The following is an 8,111-nucleotide window of genomic DNA, read 5'->3' on the forward strand; positions in this document are numbered from 1 at the left end:
CCCATCCTAAACTGTATTCACGTTTCTTTTACAGAACACGGGGGACACGGAGCGGACCGACTCTAGATGCGTACGTCAACGCTGCTCGTTTAACAGGTGAGTGACACTTATCGCATTAATATTTACTGCAAATTCAATCATCGCGTAATGTAAATTCGATGCTCGCGTGCAGCGCGGCTGCGGCGCGAGTGCGGCGTCGATCTTGATGCGTAAAGTTAACCGCGCGCGCGGAAATGAAGCCGACTCGCCATCTTTGCATTTTCGTCTGTTTAGAGAACACGGGGGACGCGATGCGGATCGGAGTGCGAGAACGAGTGGCGTCGCAAACTAACTAAATATATAAGCGAAATCTATATTAATCTCGCAATAATATTTACCGTCGAATTAATCGTCGCATAATGAAGATTCGGTGCTTATATATCGATAACCTATGAAAACGCTACGCGCATTCGCAATAATTAATGCCAAAAAAATGTATTGCGAATAATTGATATAACGACGAGCATATTATCGTGTATTACAAGTATCGCGTGCAGATCTTTTGATAAAATTAACATGCTTACTCTAGCGAATACGAAATAAACATAATAAAAGATAGCGTATTTATTCGTTAATTCGACAATGTTCCTGAAAATGCATGAACGAGAAATGAACAGCGGGACACCTAGCGTCGCCATGGCAAGGTGCGCGGATGCGGCGTCGATCTTGTCGCGTGAAGTTGACCGCGCGAGAGACGAAGCCGCTTCTCGCCGTCTTCTCATTGTCAGTTACATTCACGTTTCATTTACAGAACGCAACGGACGCGGGACGGACTTGCTGCAGAACGGAGGTGTCGTCGCGGCTCGTTTAACAGGTGAGCGAGACTTATGTCAAGCTTGCATTAATATTTTACTGCCAACACAATCATCACGTAATGTAAATTCGATGTTTGTGTGCAGCGCGGCGGCGGCGCGATCGCGGCGTCGATCTTGATGCGTTGGCCGCGCGTGCGGAACGAAGCCGGCTCGCCATCTTGATCCGCATTTACACGTCTGATTGCGGAACGCGGCGAACGCAAGATGAATCGGAACCGAAACGAACGGCGACGCGACTCGTTTAACAGGTGAGCGAAATCAATCTCAATCTCGATCGTATCAATATCGTCAGTTTAACCATCGCGCAATACAAATTCTGTACTCAGATCGATGATTCGTACAAATGCGTATTTCGCGATAATTACTCGGTCGAATGTATATCGCGCTACCTGTTGACAACGACGATATATGCATATATTATCGGATTGCAAGTAACGCGCGCGGATGTCGAAGTTTATAATATTAATATGCTTCTAACGTATAATACGAAATAATAATCGTCATAAAAGACAACGTACATACATTTGTTGTTTGAGACGCGGACCAGTACATGCATGTGAAGTTGAAAGCGGAATGAATAGCATCACTACGTCACAAGTGCGGCGTCGCTATGAAGTTGTCCGCGCGGGAAATGAAATTGTTTTGTCTTCTTAATTGCATTTATTTTTTATTTGCAGAACGCGGCGTACACAGCAAGAAACATTTGGAACGAATAGCGTTACGATTCATTTAATTAGTAAGTAAAGTTTACATTAACCATGCATTTATTTTTAAACAACACTTAATTATTGCGTAAAACATGGATTCGATATTTGTTTGCGACATAGCGCGCGATTCTTGTATTTTAGTAATTTATTTTTATTAAAACTATATTTTGTTACATATCTATTGAAATTATAAATAAAAAAAAGATACTTGCATGCAAAAATAATTTTCCCATATATTTATTTTTAATATTATTTCTATTTAAACATTTTTTTGTATTTGAACACTTTTTCTGTTACAGATCGTATAGTATCGTATGTACTACAATTTTATTGCACATCGTGGAAATATAATCTGACGATCTGACAACTTGGAAACAAATTAGACTTAAGCAAGGTATCGGGTTTTGATGGAGAAACTTTGCGGTAAGCATTATTGCTTACATACGTAACATTAATTATTTATTTCCGTTTCTTTAGTCATTTGCTTTCAATTTTTAAAAAATAATAATTAGAGAAAAAAATATTTTATTACACAATTTTATAAATTTATTTTTATAAGGTTATTCTTTTTGAAAATATTTAATTAAAATATTTAATTAATTTAAAAGCAATTAAAAAATTCAACGCGTGTAAAAATTATTTTTTGAATCATTGATTATTTTAAGAGCTACTTTAATAAGGATTATATTTATATTTATATTTATATATTGCAGATTCATCCTAGCAACGTATCTGATAACTGTTGCGGATCGATCGAGGTAACGAAACTATGAAATATAGCAAGCCATTTTACTTTTTAATAATATAAAAGAAATGTTCTCTAATAAAAATATTTTTAAAAAATTGTCTCAAAAACTTATGAGTTTAAATAAATAAAATTATGTCCAGACATAGCAATTTCACGAATTAAAATTATGGACGCGACATAATAAAAATACGGAAATTATTTTTAAAATATATTAATTTTAATTCATGGATTTAATCTTACGTTGCGACATAATTTTAATTATTATTATGCTTTGATATAATTTTAATTCACTTTTATTATCCCCCAATACAGTAATACTTCGACAAATTAAAATTATATCGCAACGAAATAATAATTCCATAAATTAAAATTGACATAAAAATAATTCTGTATTTCTATTATGTCACATCCATTACTTTTATTCGTGCAATTATTATTATGTTCAAGCATAATAAGAATCGTAATTTTTATTATGGCTATAAACATAATTCTGTCAAAACATAAATTTAATTAAATAAATTAAAATTATAATATGACAAAAAATAATGATAATTTATTAAAATTATGTCGTGACATAATAATAATTCCATAAATTAAAATTATTGCAAGACATAATAATTCCCAATTATTATTATGTAATTATAAAATTTTAAATGGATTAATTAAAATTAAGTAACGGCATAAAACAATTCCATAAATTAAAATTATGTTGTGACATAATAATTCCGTGAATAATAATTACTTCAAGACATACTAAATCCGAATTTTGATCGTGTTTCACTAATAATAATTTAATGAATAAAAACTATGTGTATACTAAAATGAATAATGACAAATTGAAAAACATAGAATTGAAAAAAATATAATGCTTTAGTATATATAAAGGTACTTTGAAGAAACATAGATAAAAAAATTAATGCAAAAATACAATTTGTTACACTCATTTGAAATAACCATAATATTAAAAATTTGTTTGCCTGTTTTATACGGAACTCATGTTACTGAATACACGAATTGTCCACAAAAGATTTATGCTATCCAAATTCTAACAAGACAGGTTATTCATATTTCTCATTAGAACACATTAAAATCCAAACAAAAATGTACAACTAGTATTAAATTTTTGTAAAGGATTATAAATGGACTTGAATATAGACAATAAGATATTTGCTTACACTTTAATAAACAAATTAATAAATTGTATTAATTTGATACAGGCAGTAGATAAAATTCTAATAAGTCTAATGTTTAGAAATAATTCCATAATCAAAATGAACAAAATAAATGAATTCTGAAATTCTGCTTTTGGGTTCACCATAAACTCTCAATTCTACAAGATTTGTTAATATAATTAGATCATTTTTTCAGTGTAAGCAAGAATATAAAATTTTTGTAAAAGATTTTATAATCTTAAATAGACGTAATTTGCTTAAACAAAAGAATATTTTTTCTTCATGTAAATATGTCTGTTTAGAAATTATTTGAAAAACATTTATAGTCTCGCATATATACAACATAATGCATTGTTAATTTAACACTATTTTTTTTCTGAATGATTGCGTTTTGGTGAAACTAACAGAATTTCCGATTATTATAATAGAACTCGATATCTTAGAATCAAAATGTTTGATAGATTTTATTATAAACTAAATTCTACAATATTTCTGATTCATCCATTTTTGAACAGACGTATTGGTTGACTCAATCTTATTGTAAAACATCGCAAAAAACTTTATTTTCTCGATGCATTCATATTTCTATTTCATCATTTTCATGGTATGCGCACAAGACATTGCGACTCATTGAAAATAATTTTCGAGTCGCATGGACTCACGTGCAATCATTACGGGGTACGATTCGGTATCGGAGACCGTTGCAATGTGCACTCTGACTTCTCGTCACGTTATCGGTTCAGTGAGACCATGTCTCATTGCATCTAGAGTGCTGGAGATGCTGGATTAACCACGATTTGTGAGCATGTCGCGGGTTGACAAAAGCACCCCAGAAAGTGCGTCTCCTTTAAGTGACATGCTGCCTGCGACTACGGCTTGTAACAAATACAAGTGTCGTATGAATCGTGGTTGAGAAAGCTTAGTCGACGTTAAACGTGCGTTAAACGTAATACAACAAGCAGAACGCATTCGCAACGAGCTCACTATCGATTCCGTATCCATCGCATCCGAAATGCTAATTCGTCATTTCGCCAATCGCGTACAAGTAAGGTCTCTTGCACATTCTACGAAGAAGATACTTGCAAAGATACAAAATAATTTTTTTTAAGTTAAACTTTGTCATGTGGAAAAAGGGTTTTGTTGCATCATTTACAAATCCTGTAGAATAATCGCGCGTGATCGGTAGAATAATCGGCATGATTCGTGAGTGAAGTGTAAAGCATCATCGTGCGATCGTATATTTGCGAATGAGTAGAGTGCAACGAATCCCGATAATTTGAGGAAAAGGAAGAGGAGAAAGCCTTGAAAGCAATATCGAGGTGAGTAATATTTGCAACATGTACAAGGTTTATAATGTATCTAGATTAACCAATGGATATTTCAATCGCATGTTACAGATGTTCGTCGGGGTAAGAATTGAGGAAAGGAAGCCAACGTCCACCGTTGCTAAATTATTATGAAATAAACGAACCTTAGCCGGTTCGTCGCGTCGCGCGCTTATTCCGGGAGTGTCGTTTAAAGTAATTGGAACTTAATTAGTCTACGGGCGCAATTATTCATGTGTGTTTCGCGAGTGCAATGGGAAGTGGAGGAGAAACCTGACCAGTCAGATCTGAGAGGATGAGGAGGAGGCCTAGGAGGCATTGTGTGTCAGCATACCATTTTTCGATTAGTTATTTATTTTTTATTTAACAAAGAAATGTTTCTTGTGAAATTATAAGATCTTATACTTGAAAGAAACAGATTTTGAAAAATTATATACTTTTTTCTATTAATATTTGTTTAATGTACAATTAAAATTTAATGAGCGCATATTTCTATTTATCAACCCAAATTATTGCTGCTGATAATTAAGTTTAATAATTAAATTTAATGTTTTCTTAACGATACACGTAAGTAGGCGTAGATTTGAATTTCATGTGATTGTCAGCAAAGAGGTCTCTGTTCTGTAAATGTTTATTATGTTTATCAACCTACAAAGTTGCGCGTACATAGTACTGTAGGAAATCGACAGATGGCACCACAATTCACTTTTCATATTTCGAACAGCAGAATATTTAAAAATGCGATTTATTAACGCGTTTTACGAGATATGAGCAAATTAAATTCAAATTGCGAGACTCATCTCAATTTTCAAAATAGGAGCTTGGTTTTCTTTTAATAAATGAATTTTTGTTTAACTCTTGTATTTCTGTTTCTACTTTTGCGTGTTGACCATTTAAAAATTTTTTTTTTCTCACTCAATATATGAGCTGCATTTCAGAAAAAGTAGCTGAACAAATGTAAGATTTTTTTAATACAATTTGTTCTCATCCTTAAGACCTATTGGATTTAAATGTACAAAGTAATTGTATTAAAGTAGTTTACTACAGTTGTGTGTGTAAAGTTATCTCAAAGCAGTTGCATTGCTTTACGATTAACATAATTTAAAAGTTTATAGCAGAAATTAAAAGAAAGTCACAAATATTATCATTTTATTTTATTTTTGGATATAATATTTCTTAGACACAAAAGCTTTAAATACGGAAAAATTTTTTCATATAATTTTGTGTAATTATATACCAAATATGTTCAAATATATTTAAATGTATATAATTATATATAATTATACATATGTATATAATTATATATACAAAATTTTTTTCGAGTATAAAACTTTAAAAACATAAATACAAGCTAGGAAGTGTTTTCTTTCAAATGGTATAGAAGTTTTTATAATATTATGTATTTTATAATAATTAATATTTTTATAACAACATCCAAAAAAGTGTTTGAGAAATTAGGCTCCAAAACTGTCATCTTATAATTAGACAGTAATATCAGAATTCAAACACAGCCAAAAAAATTAACTATAAAATAAATTGATGTGCTAAATTATAAAATATATTTTTATAAACAATTTTATATTTTGATAAATGTTAAAGTTTATAAAAGTAGAAGATTAAAATTGAATTCTACTTTATACGTTTTTTTGACACTTAGTGAATTTTGTCACGTCCAATGCTATTTTTCTTATTTTAAAGTATTTGAAAGAATTTGAAAAAATTCATCCAACATCTGTCAACATTGTAGTTGAAGATTCCGTGGTTATTATCTTCACGGAGAGGTGGTTCTGTGCGCTTTATACTGCACAGCAATTTTTTATTTTAAACCGCATTACGAAGAAAATATAAAAGAGAAAAATATAAACACAACAGTTTTAGCAAGCTGCAAACATGTAAAATGATTTTACATTATCAATAATGTACTTACTATTGTTTCAACTATGCAATTTGCAAGTAAAAATGGTACAAATTTTATTTTTATCGTTCTTCAAAAATTAATTTTTAACAGATTTTAGATAAAAAAGCCACGAACGTATGAACTATGCATTTATATTTCTTCTTCAATTATCTAAGCAGATCATATTTTTATTAGTATTAATACAGTGCAATGTTCAGTTTTCGAAAAATATCCAGATACCTCTAGGAAGATTAGGTGTATTAGCGACTTTGCTCTAGGACTAAATTGTGAACAATAAGAAATCCATACAAAATAATTCTTTCAAAAATACAATACAATATTTCGATTCAACGAAACGACCAAAAATTTGTTTTACAACTTATATTCAAGTTTAAATTCTGCGAATAATTAACGAAATAGCAACATATGTTAACGCGTACATTTATATTGCGTCAATAAAATTAAATTTATAATTTTATCAAAAACTTATCATTATTCCGGTCCTTTTCGTCCGTTGCAATCGCTTTCGGACAATTTTGATCCGGTTTAATTAAATCATCGCACGGCAAAGAGCCATTGCAACGCTGTTGCAACGGAGGGAATATTCACGGAGAGAAAATTCTTCTGTCCATTTGCTGTATATGTAACCCCTATAATGCGCGCAACAATTTTATACTCCATAGAGCAACTTTATAAATCGGAATCTTTATCGTCGTCCGTGCCTGGCACCAATATTTATGGAATTCGTACAAACTCGAGCGAGACCGCTTACGTGCGTCACGGCGAAATACTGTGTGACGCAAATAGAATCATAGAGAGCACGTCGAATTAAATTTCAACGTGAATGCCGTTGTTGACGTATCGGGCCCGGCGAAACGATTTCCAATTTGCTCGCGATATACACGGAAAAATCGTCGGGGGTACGTAGGAAAATAATACCGCTTTACTTTCTAGTCCAGTGGTTTTAATTATTAAATGCGATACACATTTTACAATTGTCGTTCGTCTCTTGATGCAAATTATTCGTAAATAAGCGGCAGTAATACAAGGCAAAATATTCATTTTTTTATCGTCGATACAATGACTCATATTTGCCTTCAATAATTAGCATCAAATTAATTAATATCAGTCATTTATATCATTTGTTTCGCGTCATATTTTGTTAAAAATTAATAACTCTCTGTTTAAGCAGAACAATTGTCGTCGTGATATCTAAATGGCTACAAATAATTATTAAAAGTCACTTTTCGATCACTTTATCACGCGATTTATTTTAATAAAATTTTGACGCTATCGTAACCCGTTGTTTTGCTTAGATGCAGCCTCATCATTACGTTAAACGTGCTTTCGCTAACGCTTGGTAATTTCTTGGAATGAGAGTGGGATGGGAAACCCTCCGGCAATTCCT

At 31.8% G+C, this 8,111-nt stretch overlaps 1 long non-coding RNA gene across 1 annotated transcript; it reads left to right on the plus strand.

Annotated features, from left to right (window-relative positions):
* The first annotated feature begins 4 nt into the window (after positions 1–4).
* On the plus strand, positions 5–2,404 carry LOC105197249. Its single transcript, XR_850807.3, has 6 exons — positions 5–96; positions 791–853; positions 939–1,102; positions 1,532–1,590; positions 1,861–1,984; positions 2,275–2,404. It is a non-coding gene; the product is annotated as an uncharacterized LOC105197249 (long non-coding RNA).
* Positions 2,405–8,111: the final 5,707 nt, after the last annotated feature.

Source organism: Solenopsis invicta, chromosome 3 (assembly GCF_016802725.1).
Source record: "Solenopsis invicta isolate M01_SB chromosome 3, UNIL_Sinv_3.0, whole genome shotgun sequence".
Taxonomy (NCBI): Eukaryota; Metazoa; Arthropoda; class Insecta; order Hymenoptera; family Formicidae; genus Solenopsis; species Solenopsis invicta.